Below are 25328 nucleotides of genomic sequence, written 5' to 3' on the forward strand. Positions count from 1 at the left end.
ATGTTATACACACACAGGCAATACTTCGTATGTATCCAGAGGATTCCGATTTATGAAAATGAACATGAATTCTTGCTACTCCGCTACACAGTGTAATTATTGCAAAAATAAAACTGAACAATAATACGCTTTGTTTTATTTCAACCTTTTCTGGATTTTTTTGTAGGCACATTTACCTTGTTTTGATTTGGAGAGTTGGCAACGCTGGCTCAGTGCAATCACACGAAGCCGCATCGAGGATTAGTAGCAAGAAAAATTTGGTAGAAAGTGGAGTAAATATTTGAAAGTGTTACATCGGTTTTCAGAAGTACTCCATTTTAGTAATTCAGTTATTTCGCGGAAATGCGTGCTGGATTAATTAAGATATCTTTGTTTGCTACAGTGTCGTGTTTGAGAATTATCAATTGTCGTGGAGAAACGTATTGATAGCAGACCATAAAATGAAAAAGCTTCAGAGATCGGTGATTACCAGTTTAAATAATGTGGAAACGTATCAATAGTTACTTCTGTAGGCGCCCCGGTGGTCCCGGTCGCCTACGGTGGACTGGAGGCCAAGAGGTGACCTCTCCAGTTGTCAGGATGCTGGGAAATGACCGTGGACGCGTCAGAAACGCCGAAGAAACGTTATTAATTCATGACACCTTTATTCCTGCCGAGTACAATGTGGTCTGCGTAACACAGGCAGGTTGAGCTTGGTGACATCAACGACCTTAGTCGAGTCCTCGTTGACTCGTAGCGATGACACCAGCTCCGGGCCGCACCAGTCTTGCTAGCGGAGCGCCGCGTGCTGTGACGTAGCGGAGGAATGTCCTTACTTCGGCCGCGTGTGGCTGGCGGCGTCCGGCTGGCCGGCCGGCTCGGCGACGGACAGCAGGCTGCCGCGCGTGGAGGCTCTGGGTTGGAGTCCCGGCGCTGTCGGCACGAGAAGCGTTCTCGTAGTGCGGAGTGTACTCTATCCCACCCCGTCTTCTTCCCTGCTCCTCCTGGTGGCTCGTCCGCGGTGGACGGGCGGAACGGGCTGGAGTCCCCCAGCGTCGTCGGCTCACCCGGTTGTGACGGCGGATGCACAGGGCCTAGGCCCCGCACGATCTCGACGACGGCTCACTGATGTGGTCAGCATTGGCGGCGAGCGAGTCTGCCGCGATGTCTGCTAATCCTGGGTCGATGATTGACAGTGGCAGCAGAGAGGACCAGAGCTGGTACTGTCCCCTCACGTCTGCTGCTGGATGGGCCGCCCTTACTGCAACATCTCCTTAATAAAGATTAACATGTCGATCACCGAGCTGAGCTCTACGCAGCGACCCAGTACACGTCTACTGCAAGTCTAACTGCGAGTGCCTTGTTGCTATCAAAGCTGGCATATTTAAAGGAAGCACGACCGACGTCCTGATGTCCTGCTCGTTTGTAATGAACGCATTCGTTCAACTTATACTTCTGATTTATCTGTCGTAGTCGCCCCTTAGGTGTTCTTGCGACAGAGTTACGTGTTGTTACGGCAGACTTACGCGAAGTTGTGAAATGCAGTGTAGCTGACGCTATACCTCTGTCTTGCACTCTACAAAAGTCTCCGTCTATCACAAACCCGCGTGCTAAGCAATTCTGTCTCGCCTGTTGTGTGTAACCAGGCCATTGCCCCTGCGTGACGACACATTCCGATACATGCGCAATCCTCTTACCTCTTTGCTAACCTACTGCCTTTGGCTCTCGGCATAGGCAACGAAACTATGACAGTATTCCACGTTTACAACTCTTTACTATTCCGCGACACTACACTTCAGTCTCAGTGTGAAACAAACATAACTTTTGAACGAGACTGGATGAACGTTGGCAAGTGTGTTACATGTAAAAGGGGCAATAAAAGAAAGTAGTGTGACACTTTCCATTCTTCAATTGCGTATCGTTAAAATTTGAAAAGTATAAGAAACATGTATTCGTATTAAGCGCAGGTTGAGGTTTATTTCGTAACGAAGCGTGTTCCCTACGTAAAGCTCGCATACTTGAGTGCGATAGGCGCAAAAATAAAAAATAAAAGACATTGATAACGAGCACTGGAGCTTCACATCCTCAGAATAATCAAACTGTGTTCCTGAAACATAGTAATGGACTCCACCACAAGTTATACCAAAACAAGAGATTTCACTAGCCGAAAGAAGACTGCGTGTGTGAACCGTGCAATGAAAACAATGAAAGATATGATGCAAAAAACTGTAGAAAAAGAACAGTGCTAATAATAAAACTAGGAGTAGAGCAATTTAACTCAGCTTTGTATTTGTATTGGTATTTCCATTTGTATTTGTTTGTATTTGCACATTGTGCACATTTTCGTTAATAATAATATAATAGTGATGATAATGGTGGTGGTCCTCTTTACATTCGCCCTTAAGTGCATTTTTCGCATGGCTTGTGGAGACCTCGGTTATAGAAGTCTGCATTTTGCTGTTCAGGAAACGTTCAGCCTCGAAACTCACCTGGCCGTCATTCTGAAAATTCTTCCCATGCAATGGTTTCTTCATTTGGAGGAAAAGGAGGGGGTCAGTGGTTGCCAGGTCAGAAGAATACAGAGGTCGAGACAAAATTTGATAGCCTTACGGAGCAGCTCTGCCCCTAAAAAACACTCAGCGTCGTCTTGCCCGATGGTGATTCAGTTTCCGCCATTTTCGACGGCAGTAAACCCACTTGTTTCGACTGATTGATTTGTTCTTTATCTGGCGGTCACGTGGGAAAGCAGGCCTTCTACAGAAATAATTATTGTGAGCTAATGAGTGTGCCCATTAATAGGATTTTAAACAAATATTATTTTGTGGCATGAACACAGAGAAACGACCGGTCTGATAGTTCCCCCGTTCTGGTGACTACGCCTGGCTCCACATGTTATATTTCCAAAAGGATTTCTCCACGCATCTCACAAAACAGACTTTTGTGGCGTATAGGCCGGCCCTGAGTCTCCTGCTGTGCTAGGATACGACATGGCAGATTCCCCATTTGCTACTCGCTCTGGGCCGGCCGGTGTGGCCGAGTGGTTCTAGGCACTTCAGTCTGGAGCCGCACGACCGCTACGGTCGCAGGTTCGAATCCTGCCTCGGGCATGGATGTGTGTGATGTCATTAGGTTAGTTACGCTTAAGTAGTTCTAAGTTCTAGGGGACTGATGACCTCAGATGTTAAGTCCCATAGTGCTAAGAGGCAATTGAACCAGAGCCATTTTTGTCTCAGTGATGCTCCCAGCAGTAGTTCAAAAAATGTTCAAATGTGTGTGAAATCTTATGGGACTTAACTTCTACGGTCATCTGTCCCTAAGCTTACACAGTACTTAACCTAAATTATCCTAAGGGCAAACACACACACCCATGCCCGAGGGAGGACTCGAACCTCCGCCGGGACCTGCCGCACAGTCCATGACTGCAGCGCCTAGACCGCTCGGCTAATCCCGCGTGGCCCGGCAGAAGTCTGTGATGATTAGGCGGCTAAACAACTCGTCTGCGTTGGCCTGACACTGTTGTAACATTTCCGCTGCTTGCTGTGTTCGGTGGCATTTTTCGGTGGACGTGAGCTGTCGCCGAATCTAGCTGACAACGATCACTGTCGTTTTCAACACGGCATGCAAAACCTTGAAAATCGAACCGTGCCTGCGTTCCACTTTTTGCGCTGTCGACTTGACTGTCATACGTAGTCTGCCAGCAGGAGCGTCTCCAATTCTCTAGAGATTGTCTGTTCGTCATAGAGTGATGGTTTTGCACTGCGCTCTTCGTCATTCAGGCTTGTTTGGCCACAGTGGACGGGTGTGCGCCACCTAATCATGTCTCACGTGATGATGCACTGATGCACTGTTGCCGTATACGAGGTGTGGCTAGAAAAAAACCGGACTAGTACTGGTGAAACAATAAAACGAATGCAGTAAGGCTGAAAGTCGCGTGGCCTGTCACGTGACTCTCGCTCCGCCTACTGCTCGAGTTTCATCTGCCTCCTGCACTCAGTCTGCCCGTGGCGTCTGTTTTAAGTAGTTGACGTTTTGTCTGTGCGTCGGAAAATGTTGAGTGTACAGAAAGAACTGCGTGTTAACATCAAATTTTGTTTCAAACTAGGAAAACCTGCAAGTGAAACGTTTGTAATGTTACAACAAGTGTACGGCGATGATTGTTTATCGCGAACACAAGTGTTTGAGTGGTTTGAACGATTTAAAGATGGCCGCGAAGACACCAGTGATGACACTCGCACTGGCAGACCATTGTTAGCAAAAACTGATGCAAACATTGAAAAAATCGGTAAACTTGTTCGACAAGATCGCCGTTTAACAATCAGAGCAGTGTCTGAGTTAACAGGAGTTGACAAGGAAAGTGTTAGGCAGATTCTTCATGAAAGTTTCAACATGACCAAAGTGTGTTCAAAAATGGTTCCAAAGTGTCTCACAATTGAACAGAAGGAACGCCGAAGAATGATTTGTTCTGACATCCTGGAAAACATTGAAAGTGATACCACCTTCTTACAAAATGTTATTACTTGCGATGAATCGTGGTTTTTCACTTACGATCCCGAAACTAAACGCCAATCGATGCATTGGAAAACTCCTGGTTCTCCACGACAAAAAAAAGCACGAATGTCAAAATCGAAATTCAAGGCAATGATGATTTTGTTTTTTTTGACATCAAAGGGATTGTGCACATTGATTGGGTACCAGAGGGACAAACAGTGAATCAGCATTACTGCATTAGCGTCCTGGCTACCCTACGTGAGCGAGTACGGAGAAAACGGAACGATTTGTGGAGAAAAAAGTCATGGATCCTTCACCAAGACAATGCCCCAGCTCACAGTGCGTTGTCAGTGAAGACGTTTTTGGCAAAACACAACATTCCCATCTTAGATCATCCACCCTACTCACCTGATTTGGCCCCCTGTGACTTTTTTCTTTTCCCTAAAGTCAAGTCAGCTTTGAAAGGAACTAGATTTGAGACTGTTGAAGCAGTAAAAGAAAAAGCGTCGGAAGTAATGTATGGACTTACCGAAAATGATCTGCAGCATTGCTATGAACAGTGGAAAATTCGTATGGAGCGGTGTAGAGACCGAGGAGGAGAGTACATTGAAGGGGATAACATGAAATTGTAAATAATTGTAAATAAATGTTTTTTCCAGCGTCAGTCCGGTTTTTTTCTAGCCGCACCTCGTACTTCCAGCAAATCACCACGGATTGTTGCTGCGTGGTTTTCCTTCAAACGCAGAAAATGCGTTACTTCATGATACTCCAGTTTATCAGTGGGCTGCTTCACTTTGCTTTGGTCGCTCTGGTGACGTGCTACGCTGAACCAGGCTGCAGACATGTACACTATCAAGTCAAATGTATACGGACCCCTGTTAGTGGACACTAATACGGAATGCGTCCACCCTTCGACTTTATGGTGGGTTGAACTCTGCTTGGACACGTTCAGTGAGGGGGTCTTAATGTCTGCGATGGAATGGCAGCTCACCCTTCCTCAAGACGACTAGTGATATTGTACGCTGGGGTCTGGATAGGAGTCGACTTCCTAACTCATCGTACAGGTTCTCTGTTGGCACTACACGTCATAGCAGGTGACGTTCTCCTGGTAGTCGCCGAATCCAAACGCCCCCATCGGACTGCGACTGGATGCAGCATGATTGACCACTCCAAACCACTCGCTTCCAGTCATCTACTGTCCGATGTCGTAGGTCTTCACACTACTGGAAGCATCCACTACAGAAATTTATGGCTTATCCCCGTAACGACCGTTGTACCACATTCTTTTTGACTCCAGCGACTTAATCAAATTGCGTGCCTACGGGCTATCGTCTCTACTTTGTGACTGATTCGTGATTTCCTGTCATAAAGATTACCGTTCATAGTAACTGACGGAAAGCCATCGAGTAAAACAGAAGTAACGTACGGCGTTCCCCATGGAAGTGTTACAGGCTCTGTACTGTTTCTGCTCTACTTATCAGGCTCTCTGATGCTCCTGTTCTACATAAACGATTTAGGGGACAATCTGAGCAGCGCCTCCAGATTATTTGCAGATGACTCTGTCGTTCGCTGTCTTGTAAAGTTATCAGATGATCAAAACCACTTGCAAAACGGTTCACACAATGTATCTGCGTTATATGAAAAGTGGCAACTGACTCTAAACAACGAAAAGTGCAAAGTCATCCACATCAGTAATAAAACGAATCCGCTAAATATCGATTACACGATAAATGACACACATGTGAAGTCTGTAAATTCAACTAAACACTTAGGGATTACAATTACGAATAACTTAAAAAGAACAATCACATAGATAATTTTGTGTGGAAATCAAACCAAATACTGCGATTTGTTGGCAGAACTCTTAGAAAATGCAACAAGTGTACTAAAGAGACTTCTTACACTACGGTTGTCCGCCCTCTTCTGGAATACTGCTTTGTGGTGTGGAGTCCACAACAGGTAGGATTGGCTGGGCACATCGAAAAAGTCCAAAGAGGGGCAGCTCGTTTTTTATTATCTCGAAATAGTGGAGAGAGTGCACGGATATGATACGCGAATTGGGGTGGCAATCATTAAACCAAAGGCGTTTGTCGTTGCGGCAGTATCTTCTCATTAAATTTCGGTCGCAAACTTTCTCTTCAGATTTTGAAAATATTTCCTTGGTGCCACCTACATAGGGAGAAATGGTCGTCATAATAAAATATGAGAAATCAGAGCTCGCAAAGAAATATTTGAGTGTTCGTTTTCCGCGAGAGCTATTCGAGAGTGGAACGATAGAGAAACAGCTTGAAGGTAGCTCGATTAACCCTCTACTAGGTACTTTCTCATCAGCTGCAGAGTAGTCATGTGGGTGTAAGTGTAGATGTTTACGTGAACTCTCTACATACAGTCATTGAGCAAGCTGGACTGCTGACAGTACTTTAGAACTGAAGATTAATTCCTCCCACTGACTTTACGCGACTCATTACAGTCACCTCCCGCAGTGATCGACAGTGGGTGTTCCGCCACTCTCCACTTCACAGTGCATCACCAACAGCCGAAACGGGCAGTTATAAAGGTTGAAATATCCCTGATGGAGTTTCTACTCAGGTGACACCCAGTGACGACTCCACTTTCGAAGTCATTGAACTCTCCTGACCACTCACTCTGCTATTACTGCTCCTATACTGACAACGCAATGCTCCCCGCCTCTTTATACACTGCAGGGTTCGTCTCTCGTGACGTCCAGTGGTCACTTCCGCATTACGTAGAGCTGTCCAGGTGCTTTTGATCACACTGTGTACCTCCGTACAAATAGATAGTTAATTGCACCACTTAATTTCTTTGAGGTAGTAATTAGACTACTTTTAGTGACAGTGGTTTTGTTTGAAACTGTGGGTGAGCCATCTTCACTACGGTAACAATTTCTAATGACCTGTCCGCAGCTCGTGGTCGTGCGGTAGCGTTCTCGCTTTCCGCACCCGGGTTCCCGGGATCGATTCCCGGCGGGGTCAGGGATTTTCTGTGCCTCGTGATGACTGGGTGTTGTGTGATGTCCTTAGGTTCGTTAGGTTTAAGTAGTTCTAAGACCTAGGGGACTGATGACCACAGATGTTAAGTCACATAGTGCTCAGAGCCATTTGAACCATTTTCTAATGACCTTGGTATCGATAGAATGTTCAACTCTACCTTTCCAAACGTATTTCCACCAACATTTTGGAACTTCGGGACTTCACTTTTCAGTTCAGACTAGAAGCCTATGTAACTTGGCTATAATCTACTATTTTAGATAAAGGCATCATTTCAGTTATCATTTCGATAAAACGAATAAGATTAATTATAGTAAGTACGACAGCTTCACCTTTCATTTCTCTTCTATAACAGTAGTGTCATTATATAATGTAACAGTTTTAACCCCACTGGACAGCGGAGTACACTGACGACCGGTTACGAGCATTGTAGCTGGTGTTGAACTGCTAGCCGGCGTTCACGTGACCCTCCGCCGATGACGTAACACATGTCAGTGAAGTGGTGTGTGTGTGTGTTGCAGTCGGTTCTACAGGATCATGGCAGTAAGATGTGTCGTCGTGGAGATACGACAGCGTGGCCGAAACGAACTATCGTCTTTGGGCCGCCCCAGGACCGCACTGTCAATGAAGCTGACCGATTTATTGGCGTACCAACGCAGTCTGTATAACGTATCTACAAGGGATGTTGTGCTGCTCGCAGCCATGTGTAACTGAGCAGCAACAGTGGTCGTAAAAAGATTCTGACCGACAGTAACCGGACGTAAGGTCACTTTTTGTCAGTGACCGTTGGTTACAAACCTGACAGCAATTGCTTCTCTTTTTGAGGTCTTCTTCTTTCTGAAGACTAGTTTCATGCAGTTCTCCAAGCAAGTGTGTCCTTTATATGAATTCGTGGTGTCTGTTTCCTCAAACATGTCCGAAAGAATAGACGCCACGCATTCATATAATTGATCCACCTAGACGGTCAATTGATCCACCTTGTTCAGTGCGGCTGTACAACTACACTATGTGATCAAAAGTATCCAGACACCTAGCTGAAAATGACTTAAAAGTTCGTGGCGCCCTCCATCGGTAATGCTGGAATTCAATATGGTGTGGGCCCACCCTTTGCCTTGATGACAGCTTCCATTCTCGCAGGCATATGTTCAACCAGACTTCGAAGGTTTCGTGGGGAATGGCAGTCCATTCTTCACGGAGTGCTGCACTGAGGAGAGGTATCGATGTCGGTCCGTGAGGCCTGGCACGACGTCGGTTCCAAAATATCCCAAAGGTGTGCTATAGGATTCGGGTCAGGACTCCGTCCAGCCCAGTCCATTACAGGGATGTTATTGTCGTGTGACCACTCCGCCATAGACCGTGGATTATGAACACGTGCTCGACCGTGCTGAAAGGTGTGATAGCCATCTCCGAATTGCTCTTCATCAGTGGGAAGCAATAAGGTGCTTAAAACATCAATGTAGGCCTGTGCTGTGATAGTGCCACGTAAAACAACATGGGGTGCAAGAACCCTCCATGAAAAACACGACCACACCAATAATACCACCGCCTCCGAATTTTACTGTTGGCAGATGACGTACACCGGGCATTCGCCATACCCAGACCCTGCCAACGGATCGCCATGTTGTGTGACGTGACTCGTCACCCCACACAACGTTTTTCCACTGTTCAATCGTCCAATGTTCACGCTCCTTACAGCAAGCGAGGCATCGTTTGGCATTTACCGCCGTGATGTGTGGTTTATAAGTAGCCGCTCTACCATGAAATCAGAGTTCTCTCACTTCCCACCTAACTGCCATAGTACTTGCAGTTGATCCTGATGCAGTTTGGAATTCCTGTGTGTTGGTCTGGACAGATGTCTGTCTATTACACATTGCGACCCTCTTCAACAGTCGGCGGTCTCTGTCAGTCAACACACGAGCTCGGCCTGTACGCTTTTGTGCTGTACGTGTCCCTTCGCGTTTCCAATTCACTATCACATCAAAAACAGTGGACATAGGGATGTTTAGGAGTGTTGAAATCTCGCGTACAGGCATATGAAGCCAGTAACACCCAATCACCTGACCATGTTCGAAGTCCGTGAGTTCTGCGGAGCGCCCCATTCTGCTCTCTCACGATGTCTAATGACTACTGAGGTCGCCGATATGGAGTACCTGGCAGTAGGTGGCAGCACAATGCACTTAATATGAAAAACGTATGTTTCTGGAGGTGTATAGATACTTTTGATCACATAACGCACGTCCGACCTCCTGCGGAAATCTCAGAGCAGCGAGCGTGAAGGGAATGGAAAGGGACTGTGGATAGATGGCACTGGGTAGGAATGCGGGTCGGCCGTGAGGCGTGCCCGGATAGTCCGTTCGGTTACTCTGACAATGTGTTCTGGATGGCACAGTGGTTAACGCCACCTGCCTAGTAAATGGGAGATCCCAGGGTCGAGCCCCTGTCCAGTACACATTTTCACTCGTCAACACATTACCCGTCATGTCCGGATGAACCTGACATTAGTAATCCCTCTCCTTTCCTTTTCCCCCCCATCTACCTTCAATTTACGTACTAGTCTCTCCTGTACGAACGTCGTCTTCTCTGTTTAACTGCTGCAGGCTACACCCACCAGAAACTGTTTACCATTGTCAGATCTTCGGTTTTATCTGCAGTTTTTACTTTTACACTTATTTCCATTACCAAATTAATTATTCCATGATGTATCAGGATATCTCCTATCAATCTGTCAATTTTTTAGACAAGTTGTGGCATACACGTTTCTCTTCAAGTCGTTGAGTATCTCCTTATTAGTTATCGGAGCTGCACATATAATCTTCAGCATTCTTCTGTAGCACTACGTTTCAGAAACTCTACACTTTTCTTTTCTGAACTGTTTGTCCTCAACTTTTCACTTCTGTAAAGGGCTGCATCATTCCAGACAAAAACTTCCAGAAAAGACTTCCTAACACAGATCTCTCTTTTTGACTATTACTGTTCTTCCTACTTCCAGTCTGTATTTTACATTCTCTTTATTTCGTCTATGGTTACTTGTTTTGAAGCCTAAATAGGTTCAAATGGCTCTGAGCACTATGAGACTTAACTTCTGAGGTCATCAGTCCCCTAGAATTTAGAACTACTTAAACCTAACTAACCTAAGGACACCACACATATCCACGCCCGAGGCAGGATTCAAACCTGCGACCGCAGCGGTCACGTGGTTCCACACTGTAGCGCCTAGAACCGCTCGGCCACACCGACCGGATCCCAAATAGGAAAAGTACCTATTATTTTCAGTGTCTCTTTCATTAACCTAATTCCGTCAGCATCAGTGCCTGATTTAATTCGACTACATTCCATTACTTTTGTGTCTCTTTTGTTATTCTTCAACATTTCAAGACGCAATTCCTGTTACTGATCGGATCTTCCAAATGCTGAATGTCTATGCAGATGTGAAGGTCGATGTAGAAGTGATTTGGGGAACCGGCAGTAAACCTACCTTTGGATGGCTCAACATGGATTGTAACCCAGTTCGTCCCGCTTGACAGTAAAACTTCTTAAAAATTGTGCCTCTTCCATCGACTGATGCTGATCTGACGGAGACGTTTAAAATACGGATTTCTAAAGAACTTAAGACGCTGAAGATAATAGTCGAGATATCAGGAGCTGCCAATTTAGAGCACCGAACAGCAGTAAAACCTCTAAAAAAGGGCACCTCTTCGATCGATTGATGCCGATTTGTCGGAAAAGTTTAAAAATACTGATTCCTAAAAAACTTAAGACACTGAAGATAATAGTTGAGATATTAGGAGGTCCCCATTTAGAGCATATTACTGCACTACGTACATTTGTTGGTTTCTCTCTATATCCGTATACCGCAAGACATTGTACAGTGCACGGTTGAGGGTAGATTCTACCAATGTTATCGATTTTCTGCTACCGTTCCGTTTCCTTATCGTGTGAGGGAGAAATGGCAGTCTACTTGTGCTGAACGCGCCCTAACCTCTCTAACGTTATTCTTACGATCCCTATGCGATACATACACTGACAGCAGCACAGTGATCGCACAGTGATCTTAGAATACAGGTTCTCTTATTTCACCAAAAGTCGGCCGCGTGAGCTACTTTAGCATTTCCCGGGGGAATCTTGTTTACGTTTCCCGAGCATTTTTGTTACGCTTTCGTATGGACTATATCGACTTTTCACAATGTGAACATTGTACTCCTGAATTATTTCGTTGTCTGCTGTCACACTTGCTTGGTAAGGAATATTATCCAGCTACAATAGAGCAGTAAGTGTACAGTCAATTGTGTGATTTTGTAGCACTGCCAGTTTAAATATTTTGTGGTAAAATTCTTGTATTCAGCGTACATGATGTTACGTTAGTATTTGTTTTTCTCTTAAGATTACGATACTGTAAGAATTGTTTGGTAAATTTTCATGTGTTTATCTTGCTTGAAGTTAGGTTCGTTCCCACTGTGTATGGTGATTATCATAATAAAACTATTCAGTAAAGGAAACCGTTTGTTTGATCTAGAGTAGAGGTTACCTCTTCCTCAATGGCATACTTTAGGTCAGATATAACAGCTATTATTATGATGTCTAAATGTCGCTGTGTCTGGGATCTCCTTACCTGGCAGGTAAACTTGTCAGACCTATCTGTTTGTGGTAAGTTATAAGGGCAGGTGATACCAAATTGGGTGAGTACGTTAGATAATGGCGACCCTGCCAGGATGCATTTTTGGTTAGAAGGAGGGCTGCCAGAATACGTTTCTGGTTGGAAGGGAGATTGTCAGAACCGTTTGTGTGTAGATTATGAGACTGTCACAATATGTTTATGTTTAGGATATGACATTGTCAAGTGGTAATTTGAGACAGAAGGTGATACTCCTGATGATTTGTAGATCGGGTATGCCATCCTGTTTAAGTGTGATTTGAAAAGTTTTGTTAACATTTTGGGGTTACAAATACTTTTTTGGCATCATTAATTGACTGACAGAGTGTGAATTTGCAGCACTCATAAGGTAGTGCTTATCCCATTGGAAGTTAACAAAACAGTGTAACTCCAAACTTTTGCTAGATCTGGAAATGAACTTCAAAGATAAATGTTTGACTTCCTTTTGAATTATGATAAGTTTTGTGTAGTGCCAGTTCAATATTTAAATTCAGTAATTTGGGTTTAATAACATTTTTTGTGTTTTGCTGACGCACAGGTGATTGCCATATCGTTGTTGTGTGTGATGGATTCTGCTCCTACCATCGTTGACAGCATTTCATCATTTGACTTAGAGAAATTTTACGTTGCATTCTGAAATTCGTGCAGGAGTTTGCATGTTAAGTCATATGATCGCATGTTGACACGGAATCAGGCGCGTAAAAGGTGCGAAGCTCAGAGATTGTTTCAAAGATCGGAAATGAAGGAAGGACATAGGCGAAATCAAAGACAGGTGCTAGACGAGTTGGAAGGGGTCAAGCGTATATTACAAAAGGACAAGTGTGTGAACAACACGAGTTAGCAATGACAAGGTCACATCATGAAACTGAGACAGGTTCAACTCATTCATATCATAGGGTTGATAATGAGAATGGAGAAGAGGCAGATCATGACAGAGACGTAAACTCAGATGATGCTGCATTGGGGTATCTCGAACCAAGCGTAGTTGTAATGAACCAGTTGTCACATGATAAGATCGAACGAATGAATGTCAGTGGACCTGCTCTCTGTTCGTAACTGAAGAAACGGTGCAGGAAAGGCAGGAGACGGAAAGCTCGCATCAAATTACTACCGGGAAAGATGCAAACGTATCCGACAATATGCTTGCAATGTTGCAATATTTGGTGCAAACCATGCAAATTGTGCAAGCGCGTTTATCGACGCAAGAACGTCAAATTCAAAGTGTGCATGAGGGTGGGTTTAATGATATAACGACGTCAAACCGAGACGGGGTTTGCAAAGATGAATAAATGCATACGAAATTTAGAACAAAGGCAAACTGATCTCAGTTTCCAGAATGAGATTTTCACTCTGCAGCGGAGTGTGCGCTGATATGAAACTTCCTGGCAGATTAAAACTGTGTGCCCGACCGAGACTCGAACTCGGGACCTTTGCCTTCGCGGGCAAGTGCTCTACTATCTGAGCTACCCAAGCACGACTCACGCCCGGTCTCACAGCTCTACTTCTGCCAGTATCTCAGTTGTTAATTAAATTCGAAATGATGCAAAAGAGTCACGAGACGTGATTGAAGCATTCATGGTAGGTCACAGACAAATGCGAACGGATACTGATGAGGTGCCAAAAGATATGACGAAGATTCGTGACGAGACTCAATAGTGAGTGAAAGAGGTCAAGCAAAAGCTAGATATCTTCGCAACAAAAACACTTCGCAAGGCACAACAGGTCATCGAACAGACAACTGTTCAGAGAATGGTTACGAAACCACCTTTGAAAAGTTTTGATCTTATTTTGAAGATCGAACCGAAAAACAATGAGCAGTTCCAAAGACTCAGAGCGGAATTATTGAGAAGTATAGAAGGTCGAAGCGACAACGACAGTGTGTGCTCAGAGTCGATTACGACGTCATAATCTACTGTAAATTAAAACAGAGACACTGTAAAGATCGTAACAAAGTCATGTGCAGGTGATAACGAGACGCCAAAAAAATCACGAAAATGTGGAGAGACGCGTATGTAGCTGCATGTCGGAATGGACGAATGTGCGAAGTGACAAATCAAGCGAAAAATCGAATGTACCGATGCATAAAATGGATACTAGCAAGCTGCAAACCAAGGTACCAACTGATCAGATACAGGGGGTGCCTCATGTAGAGACAGAATTGCAGGGAGCTCAACAAACTCCGATACGTCAAGTGCTACGTGTAGCATACGCTGACCAACCTTCACGAGAGTAATACGCAGTGCTGCAGCAAGTAGATCAGGTAAGAGCAAGTCGCTAAACGGAATAGTACAGGCCATACCAGAGTTTGATACCACTGGCAAGAACGGATAGCGATCCTGTCATCGGCAATATGTATCAAAATCGAACACCAGTAACAACTACAGAGAAGATAGGATATGTGGCTCAGCTTGAGACGAATAATTGTGTACAGCTATAACAGTTTAATACACACGTAGAGGATAGCGGAAGCGTGCAATACCCAATGGCGGTCGACACACAGACTTGAATGACAGTGGTATGAATGGAGGGAGGAGAGGTGGTTTGGTACAAACACCATATGGTGCCAATACTAAATACGACAATGATCACCTTCTCACTGTAAGGAAATTTTAGTATTACAAAGAAGACGGAAATTCTTTGCCTCTATCAATCAGTTTCAGATTGGTTTACCAGAAAATTGGCAATCATCATACGTTAGATTTTATTTGTGCACACAGGGACGGTGGGACTGCTGAAACGATGCAAAGGATTGATGAAATTTGTAAATCGTACGAAGAGTTCAAATTGTCATTTTTTGTCACGATACTGGTCGCTTGAAGCACAAAATAAAATCAAATATGAATTGCTTCAGAACACATAGAATGGGAACTGGCGAAATGGAGACAACAAACCGAACTGGTTTCACTCACAGTATCAGAACTATTCGAATTCTAACAACCCTCCGTGGCCAGTAAAAGAACCACAGAATCTTAGTACGTCAAATTAGCAAAGGAAAAACGAATTACCTGAGGTTGAGATTAGGCCACTTAACCCAGGCAAACGTCACAACTGACTAGCTGTAGAGGTGGGAGACCAGAAGGATAATGCACGACCCACGAAAAATAGTAAAGTTCAAAATGGTTCAAATGGCTCTCAGCACTATGGGAGTCAACTGCTGAGGTCATTAGTCCCCTAGAACTTAGAACTAGTTAAACCTAACTAACCTAAGGACATCACAAACATCCATGCCCGAGGCAGGATTCGAACCTGCGACCGTAGCGGTCTTGCGGTTCCAGACTGCAGCGCCTTTAACCGCACGGCCACTTCGGCCGGCAATTGTAAAGTCAACAGTAAACAAATTAATCGACTTACATATGATGCAAGACAAGAGAAACCAGTGATAGAACAGTTAGGATCGAAAACACAATTAGCGTTTTGGAACACGACTGACTGGGATTCGACTGATGATGAGGCAAACGTCCCACTAATCGAAACAATACAAACGGATGATGATGAGATACTACATTGTTTATACCAGATGTTTGATACAGAATACTAATTGTGTTTTTATCTGCAGGTCACCTTTAATCCAAATTACAAGTGTACACATAGGAAAAGAATATTTCAAGGAATGAAAGAGTATTGGAAATTATTACCTACATGTTGGTATAATTTATCATCTGAAAAGCTGATGAGAAAGCGAAGATAAACGAGACCAGAAAGGTGGTTTAGAGATACAGTAAGAATACAGGTATTCGAATAATTTGATGCCCATATATGAGTTAATCAGTAGGGGACCATATTGGTTCGGAAGTTTGTTGCAAGAGTCAACAGCAGAGAGGGGAGTACATAGGGGAAACAAGAATGATTGCAAAAAAATTAAACACGTATTTGTATAATTTTTATCTTTATCTGCATGAAAAAACTAAGGAGGTTTGGAATCCAAGAAATAAATACTAACTGCATTTGACAACTAACGTTTTCACTGTACATCACTAATATATCAGTACCACATAACAGAAGCATAAATAAAAGGACTACTGGAAGCTGCATTGGGGGCGAATGTGTTAAGAACAAATCATATCATCCCCTACCACTTTGTTAACATCAGGAATTCCTGGAACACAACAATTATAAGCTCCAGGAATCCTAATTGTCATATCGTAGCCCGGAGAAAAAAACACGATACAAGCAAGAAGAAAGGAAGAAGTGGGAAATACAGAAGAGACATCGAAGAACATAGGGAAGAAAGAAAATGGGCTAGAAGAAGGAAGAACGTACCTTCCCAAATCCCACCCTTATTTATAACCATTCCTATGAAACCACGTTTAATATACCACCCTGAAATGCTCAGCTGGACGTCAAATCCACTTTAATACCATCTTATCCAATGATAAATGAGTACAGCAGAGTACAAAAATACATAACAACTCTGAATAACGACGGTATAATGTGTTGACAGTACTGCATATCATCAAATCGTGTACAGTGTATACGATTGCTCTGCGACGATGATGTGCTAACAAACTTAACCGTCACGGGACTGTATATGGAGCTCCGCCGCCACACTCTCGTAATACTCGACATTAACATTCATAGAAGATGAGGAAATGTGTAAATAAAGTATGTAGAACATTATGTCGTGCCGTATCATCAAAAACCAAGACACTTCTCAGTACATTATTAAAATGTGTGTTTAATATCATGAAAAATATTACAGCAATCAATACTGAAGTTATGTGGTTCAATATATACATTGTCCAGCTCTCTTAAAACACTATATTTACCCTGATATATTCTTTTAATACCAAATTTCTCTGTGACTGCAAATATAATTTACATCTTTCCATTGTTAATTTACAGTACATATTAATGGCACATATTAATATCCTAGTTTGCAGGCTATTGACTACAACTTACAATTCAGAAATATCAAAATCACTTTTTTCAATGAACTAGCTTTACCAACCATATTTCTTAAGTACGATGATGGAAATGGATGAAGATGAGGAACCTTCTGTTTACTGAACTGAAATATAATCTGAACCAGTCTATATAGCCTTATCTATTTTCGGTTTTGTAAATAATCAATTATTATCTTTGGATGGTATATTAAGGCATGTCAAACACACACACACACACACACACACACACACACACACACACACACACACATATATATATATATATATATATATATATATATATATATATATATATATATATATATATATATTCGCAGAGTTGTCGGATGTCCTCCTGAGTAGTGATATCTTGCCAATCTTGCCAAATTCGGTCCAATTGGTGGGTTAAATCGCCAAAATCTCGAGCTAGTTGGAGAGCCTGCCCATAACGATCCAAGCGTTCTCACTTGGGGAGAGATCCGGTGACATTGCTGGCCAAGATAGGGTTTGGTAAACACGAAGACAAGCAGTAAAAACTCTCTCCGAGTACGGAGTACGGGCGGGCATTGTATTGCTGCAAAGTCCAGGATAGATTTCCTTTCAAGGCAACAAAACGGAGCATAAAATATCGTCGATGCATCGTTGTGATGTAAGGGTGCCGCAAATGACAACCATGACAAGCCGTCCTGCCCGTACATTTCAGCGAGATACTGCCCGTCTGACAATGGTGAGAGTTTCTGATGGTAGTCTTCGTGCTTGCCGAACTGTATCTTGGTCAGCAAGATCGCCGGATCTCTGTCCAGTTCAGGACGTCTGGGGCACTATGGGCAGGCTCTCCAACCAGCTGGGGATACTGACGATCTAACGCGCCAATAACTCTGTGAATCAATGCCAAACCGGATAACTGCTTGCTTATGGGCCAGAGGTAGAACAACACGTCACTGAATTGCTCAATTTGTGAAGCGCTTTCTCTTGAATACATCATCCAGTTTGTCTGGAACTGTAATTATTTGTTCGTTTGTGCACGTACATCACATCTACCGATTTCATCCCATTCGGATGACCCCTTCGTTATAGACTGAGAAACGAGCCACAGACTGGACGTCCTCACTCACTGACCGATACAGACATGATGTTTGTCATAAGCGAAACCAAGAAAAATCCTAAAATCAGCACTGCTAATTTTTCTGGGGAGATAATGGAGAGGCAAGAAGCTATGTGCCAACATTGTCAGAAATACCTGCAAGAAGTACAGATATAATAGCCGAGTCGTTCGCAAGAAATTTTAGGCCACTGAACGGAATCTGAAGAAACGTCTCGATTTTACCCAGGAACACAGGAAAGAAGACTTCTGAAATGGAGTTATACTTTTTGATGAAAGTAAATACTAGTTATTCGGGTCGGATAACAGGCGAATGGTGTGGCTTAAGAAAAACACAGAGATGTTGCCACATAACCTTCTACCTGTAACCCTACAACTACTATTGTAATTTAGCATGCTTTTACCTAAATAACAGAAAATCTTGTCTCCACGTTGCAGCGTATAAACATCTCTAAAATTTAGTTTAGTTTCCAAATAGCCGGCCGGTGTGGCCGTGCAGTTCTAGGCGCTTCAGTCTGGAACCGCGTGACCGCTACGGTCGCAGGTTCGAATCCTTCCTCGGGCATGGATGTGTGTGATGTCTTTAGGTTAGTTAGGTTTAATTAGTTCTAAGTTCTAGGCGACTGATGACCTCAGAAGTTAAGTCGCATAGTGCTCAGAGCCATTTGAACCTTTTAGTTTCCAAATAAAGTACACTTTGGGAGGATAGTCGTGTTAATAGGCAAAGCTAGTCAATACATTTACCCTTTTTATAGGATTTGACCGTATGTTTTGTCTAATGGAAAAGTAAATCAGACTATCAATTCTTTTTCTAAGATCTTACCCAGCGGTTAGAAAGAAGCACATTATTAATATTGAAGTTAGAACAACTCAGTTCCAAGTTCATTTAGTGGTTTAAAATATGTACTAACGGTCGCCAGCCCATCCAAGCAATGAAACAATGAAGTATTGGAAAAGCAGAAGTATGAATTTTGCCTATTTTCTTGCTACTGCTTAAGTTGCTTCTTTAAATAAATATTACTCCACGTAAACAGTGTTGGACTACACCCTCATACATTACGTCTTCAAACGAAAAAGATAACTTCAAGGTAGCTAAAAAAACGTGGCCAGGGGGTCCTTTAGAAAAGCACTTTCCATAATCAACAAACTTTAATACTAAAATACTTAGATACTAAAGCACACACTTTTCATACTGAACATTTCACTTCAAGAAAACCTCTTTCTTACTGTAATTTACTTTCAAAAGCTATTATTCTTTTAACTAACTCAGTATAGTCTTTTAACAGATTCTAGTAACTTGGCTCCACTCTCATTGAATGTTACGCAATCAGACTTTTACTATAACACTTTGCAATAGTTAAAAAAACACAAAAACAATTTAAATGGTGCCTCGTCATATCAACTTGCATCTTCATCAGCCTGTAAAACAGGATACTCGCATTAATGAAACAACGGGATGGAACCCTATATAGGTGTATGATTAGGATGAAATAACAGGGTGAACCAGTTACTTTAAAGTTCAAGAATGATTATTCACTAACAAAACATAGTTTAAATTAGTGGCTCACGCTGCACGAAAGTAAAAATACAAAAAAATCTTATCTGGTGTCTGTAGGCCTGGGTGTGGCGAACAATTATGACGGCTACACCACCCACAGTATGGCCTGCAAGTATTTTGCTGTAGAGGCTCAGTTTCTCTTCTTGGCGTCGTTCAATTTTAAATACAGTAGCACAACAACTCGCAGCTATGCCGCAAGCCGTTTGCAGTCTTTATCCGAGACATTTTTGTGCGAATTTTCAGGCAAAGCTTCTCCTGCTCCACAAAGGCGCTGCCTCAATCACTGCTGCCTACAGACTGTATGACTTAACTTCCCGCGCTTGCTATAGGTAGCGCGCCAATTCGCCCTCGCCACTTTTTCCACTCCCCCAGAGCCACTTTCGTTTGAAATAAAACCACAATGGCTTTTACATAACACCTATTTCTTATATTGCTCCTAACCATTTCTGAAATTGTCAAATTTACATCAACATGAAGAATTTATACACAAATATTCTTAAACACAAACTGTCATCAGAAAATTGTTTAACATAATAAACAACTTACATAGTATTTTACATACATTACTCACGTATATAACAAAGAACTTCAAACTCTAGTATAGCACACTTTACTTTACATCTATAGAAAATATATTACCAATATGCGAAAATTTTAAAGCAAAAAAAAATTATAAACATTTAAATGAACCATAAACAAATATTGTTACATACCGATGTTACACACGGTGCGGGTTCCCTGATTGTGTGGGAGTGGATGAGTGCTGCCGGTGTTGGAAAACTACAACTTATAGACTGTGGAATGGATCACGAAATGTATATCAGTATCTTCAAGCAAAATCTAAAGCCTAGCGTCGAAAAAGGTCTCTAAGGAAATTGCATCTTTCGACACGACAACGACCCGAAGCACACGGTTAGAAATACTGAAACGTCCCCTTAAAACAATTATACATGATTGTGCTTAACCTGACACACAATATTTTTAGCGCAATGCAATCTGGCTTTCAAAAAATCCCTACGAAAGAATGGCCCTGACTAACATTAACCTATACCTTTCACAAATCACTTACCGCACAAAAATCTTCGTTACTGGAACTACTGCAATACAGCGAGCGCCACTACTGCCAGCTAAATAAAAGATTCAAACTACGGAAGGCATTAACTACTGATAGGGATAGTTAGCAAATGAAAGATATTAATAGAGAACAAACAATGTATTTACCTTAATAGTCATAATATATATAGCAGTTCATGACAAATTACAAAACTCCGCCATCTCTCTCCCCACATCCACCACTGCTGGCGGCTCACCTCTAACTGCGCAACGCTACGCGCTGTTCACATCCAGCTGCCGCTGCCCAACACTACAATGGCAGACAACAATGCAAACCAGCCACAGACTGCACACAGCACAGCCAGTGATTCTCACACAGACCGCTATGTAACGTTGCCAATAAGAAAACATAAACAGCCTACTTACAATACACTACTGGCCATTAAAATTGCTACACCACGAAGATGACGTGCTACTGACGCGAAATTTAACCGACAGGAAGAAGATGCTGTGATATGCAAATGATTATCTTTTCAGAGCATTCACACAAGATTGGCACCGGTGGCGACACCTACAACGTGCTGACATGTGGAAAGTTTCCAACCGATTTCTCATACACAAACAGCAGTTGACCGGCGTTGCCTGGTGAAACGTTGTTGTGATGCCTCGTGTAAGGAGGAGAAATGCGCACCATCACGATTCCGACTTTGATAAAGGTCGGATTGTAGCCTAACGCGAACGCGGTTTATCCTATCGCGACATTGGTGCTCGCGTTGGTCGAGATCCAATAACTTTTAGCAGAATATGGAATCGGTGGGTTCAGGAGGGTAATACGGAACGCCGTGCTGGATCCCAACGGCCTCGTATCACTAGCAGTCGAGATGAACGGATCGTGCAGCCATGTCTCGATGCCCGAGCCAACGGATGGGGACGTTTGCAAGACAACAACCATCTGCACGAACAGTTCGACGACGTTTGCAGCAGCATGGACTATTAGCTCGGAGACCATGGCTGCGGTTACCATTGACACTGCATCGTAGACAGGAGCGCATGCGATGCTGTACTCAACGACGAACCTGGGTGCACGAATGGCAAACCGTCATTTTTTCGGATGAATCCAGGTTCTGTTTACAGCATCATGATGGTCGCATCCATGTTTGGCGACATCGCGGTGAACGCACCCTGGAAGCGTGTATTCGTCATCGCCATACTGGCGTATCACCTGGCGTGATGGTATTGGGTGACATTGGTTACACGTCTCGGTCACCTCTTGTTCGCATTGACGACACTTTGAACAGTGGACGACGTTACGTTTCAGATGTGTTACGACCCGTGGCTCTACCCTCCATTCGATCCCTCCGAAACCCTACATTTCAGCAGGATAATGCACGACTGCATGTTGCAGGTCCTGTACGGGCCTTTCTGGATCAGAAAATGTTCGACTGCTGCCCGGGCCAGCACATTCTCCAGATCTCTCACCAACTGAAAACCGCTGGTCAACGGTGGCCGAGCAACTGGCACGTCACAATACGCCAGTCACTACTCTCGATGAACTGTGGTATCGTGTTGAAGCTGCAAGGGCAGCTGTACCTGTACACGCGATCCAAGCTCTGTTTGACTCAATGCCCCAGGCGTATCAAGGCCGTTGTTACGGCCAAAGGTGGTTGTTTTGGTTACTGATTTCTCAGGATCTATGCACCCAAATTGCGTGAATATGTAATCACTTGTCAGTTCTAGTGTAACATATCATCTGCATTTCTTCTTGGTGTAGTAATTTTAATCAAATGGCTCTGAGTACTATGGAACTTAACTTCTGAGGTCATCAGTGCCTTAGAACTTAGAACTACTTAAAGCTAACTAACCTAAGGACATCACACACATCCATGCCCGAGGTAGGTTTGGAACCTGCTACCGTAGCGGTTGCGCGGTTCCAGACCGTAGCGCCTAGAACCGCTCGGCCACTCCGTCCGGCAGCAATTTTAATGGCCAGTAGTGTACGAGGATACGGCTCCTGTACAATACACGGAAATAACCTTCCTCACAGCCCAGATATTAATCCCAATCCTTTGGAAATTGCTGGAAGAGAACATCAGGAAAAGCCTAAGATCTAATAAGAAAGACCTAAAACAAGCTCATATTGTGGAGCGGCACAAGATACCATCCTTCGTGACCTCAAACTTAACTCTATGCCATACGACTGCAAGTAGTAATAACTGGAAAGAGAAACCCTACTAAATATTATTTTTGTAATTTAAACCACTTTTGCAGGACCTACATGTCAGAAAATACGATTGGATGAGTCCTTTATGGAGTAGCTTTTGCATGCAATTCTCTGCTTTGTTGACCTCGATAACGCTATGAATGTATGTCGTTCCTTGTTTTTCGATAAGTTTGATGTACTGAGGATTGGTTATGCAGATCCTTTATTCGTTTCTGTTCATGTGCAGCAGACGTAGTTTTTTTAAAAAAATATACGGTTAGACGGATGCTTTTTGGAGTCATCGTAGGTGCGTCGTACGGCCAGCAACGCCCTCCCCGAAACAAACCGTAAACGCACGCACGCGGGAGGCAGGGGAAGTAGACGGGCGCCAGCGAGGGCACAAAATAAACAAGCGCGCGTCGGTCCGGCAGGTGCCAGCGCTGACAACATAATCGATACGTTGAAGCGCGGAATCGAACAGGGCGCTAACAAGGTGCTCGCCAGCAGGTGGCGCGGTTCGCAGGCCGCCCTTATCGGGGTGACGCCCCCTTCCGCACCGCCGCGCTTCGTCTGGGGGCGGGCGGGGGCGCACCCAGCCCACGTCCTCGGCACTCAGCGCTCACAGCTCTGCGTGTGTGCGACGCAGCACACGAGCTCCATCACTGCAGTCAGAAGACACTTTACATGCATCTCTTCACGCTACTATATCTTTAATCGAGATGTCCCGCACGGTTCTTTTCTTCCCGACTCGGGCAGCCGCACGCCTGTACAGTGCACCTGACTGGGACGTAGCCGGTTCGAATCCTGCTGTTGGAAGATATCATCGTGGCTGCTACTTGCTGGTCGCCCGTTAAACCAGGAAGGAGGAGGGGGAGGGAAGTACTGACGCAAATTGCACCAAACCTTGTGGCAGTATACAGTGTTAAGTTTCAGGCCTCTTGTCAGTGTCTTAGGGCATGTGACACTGTTAATAGTGAGCCACCCACAGGATCAGGAATTAAGCTCAGCACTGCCCTCAATATTCTTCAATAGCAGTGGGTTAAGTGACAACCCTGAAATTCTTTCTCACCCTCCCCTCCACCTCGGACGGCACAAATACATCACTACACTACACGAGCACAGTCGTCCATATCTCACACTCCAAACCAGTAATCAGCATGGGTTTCGAAAAAGACGAACGTGTGAAACCCAGCTCGCGCTATTCGTCCACGAGACTCAGAGGGCCATAGACACGGGTTCCCCAGGTAGATGCCGTGTTTCTTGACTTTTGCAAGGAGTTTGATGTAGTTCCCCACAGTTGTTTAATGAACAAAGTGAGAGCATATGGACCATCAGACCAATTGTGTGATTGGATTGAAGAGTTCCTAGATAACAGAATGCAGCATGTCGTTCTCAATGGAGAGAAGTCTTCCGAAGTAAGAGTGATTTCAGATGTGCCGCAGGGGAGTGTCTTAGGACCGTTGCTATTCACAATATACATAAATGACCTTGTGGATAACATCGGAAATTCACTGAGGCTTTTTGCGGGTGATGCTGCAGTATATCGAGAGGTTGTAATAACGGAAAATTGGATTGAAATGCAGGAGGATCTGCAACGAATTGACGCATGGTGCAGGTAATGGCAATTGAATCTCAATGTAGACAAGTGTAATGTGCTGCGAATACATAGAAAGAAGGAACATTTGACATTTAGCTACAATATAGCAGGTCAGTAACTGGAAGCAGTTAATTCCATAAATTATATGGGAGTAGGCATTAGGAGTGATTTAAAATGGAATGACCATACAAAATTAATCGTCGGTAAAGCAGATGCCAGACTGAGATTCATTGGAAGAATCCTAAGGAAATGCAATCCGAAAACAAAGGAAGTAGGTTACAATACACTTGTTCGCCCACTGCTGGAATATTGCTCACCAGTGTGGGATCCGTACCAGATAGGGTTGATAGAGGAGATAGAGAAGATCCAACGGAGAGCGGCGCGCTTCGTTACAGGATCGTTTAGTAATCGCAAAAGCGTTACGCAGTTGATAGATAAACTCCAGTGGAAGACTCTGCAAGAGAGACGCTCAGTAGCTCGGTATGGGCTTTTTTTCAAGTTTCGAGAACATACCTTCACCGAGGAGTCAAGCAGTATGTTGATCCCTCCTACGTATATCTCGCGAAGAGACTATGAGGATAAAATCAGAGAGATTAGAGCCCACACAGAGGCATTCCGACAATCTTTCCTTCCACGAACAATACGAGACTGGAATAGAAGGGAGAACAGATAGAGGTACTCAAAGTACCCTCCGCCACACACCATCAGGTGACTTGCGGAGTATGGACGTAGATGTAGATGTAGAGGTCGGGAAAGGTAACGGCAAACCACCTCGGCTAGGAACTTCCCGAAGACGGTAGTGCGGCATT

Source organism: Schistocerca serialis, chromosome 5, assembly GCF_023864345.2.
Source record: "Schistocerca serialis cubense isolate TAMUIC-IGC-003099 chromosome 5, iqSchSeri2.2, whole genome shotgun sequence".
NCBI lineage: Eukaryota > Metazoa > Arthropoda > Insecta > Orthoptera > Acrididae > Schistocerca > Schistocerca serialis.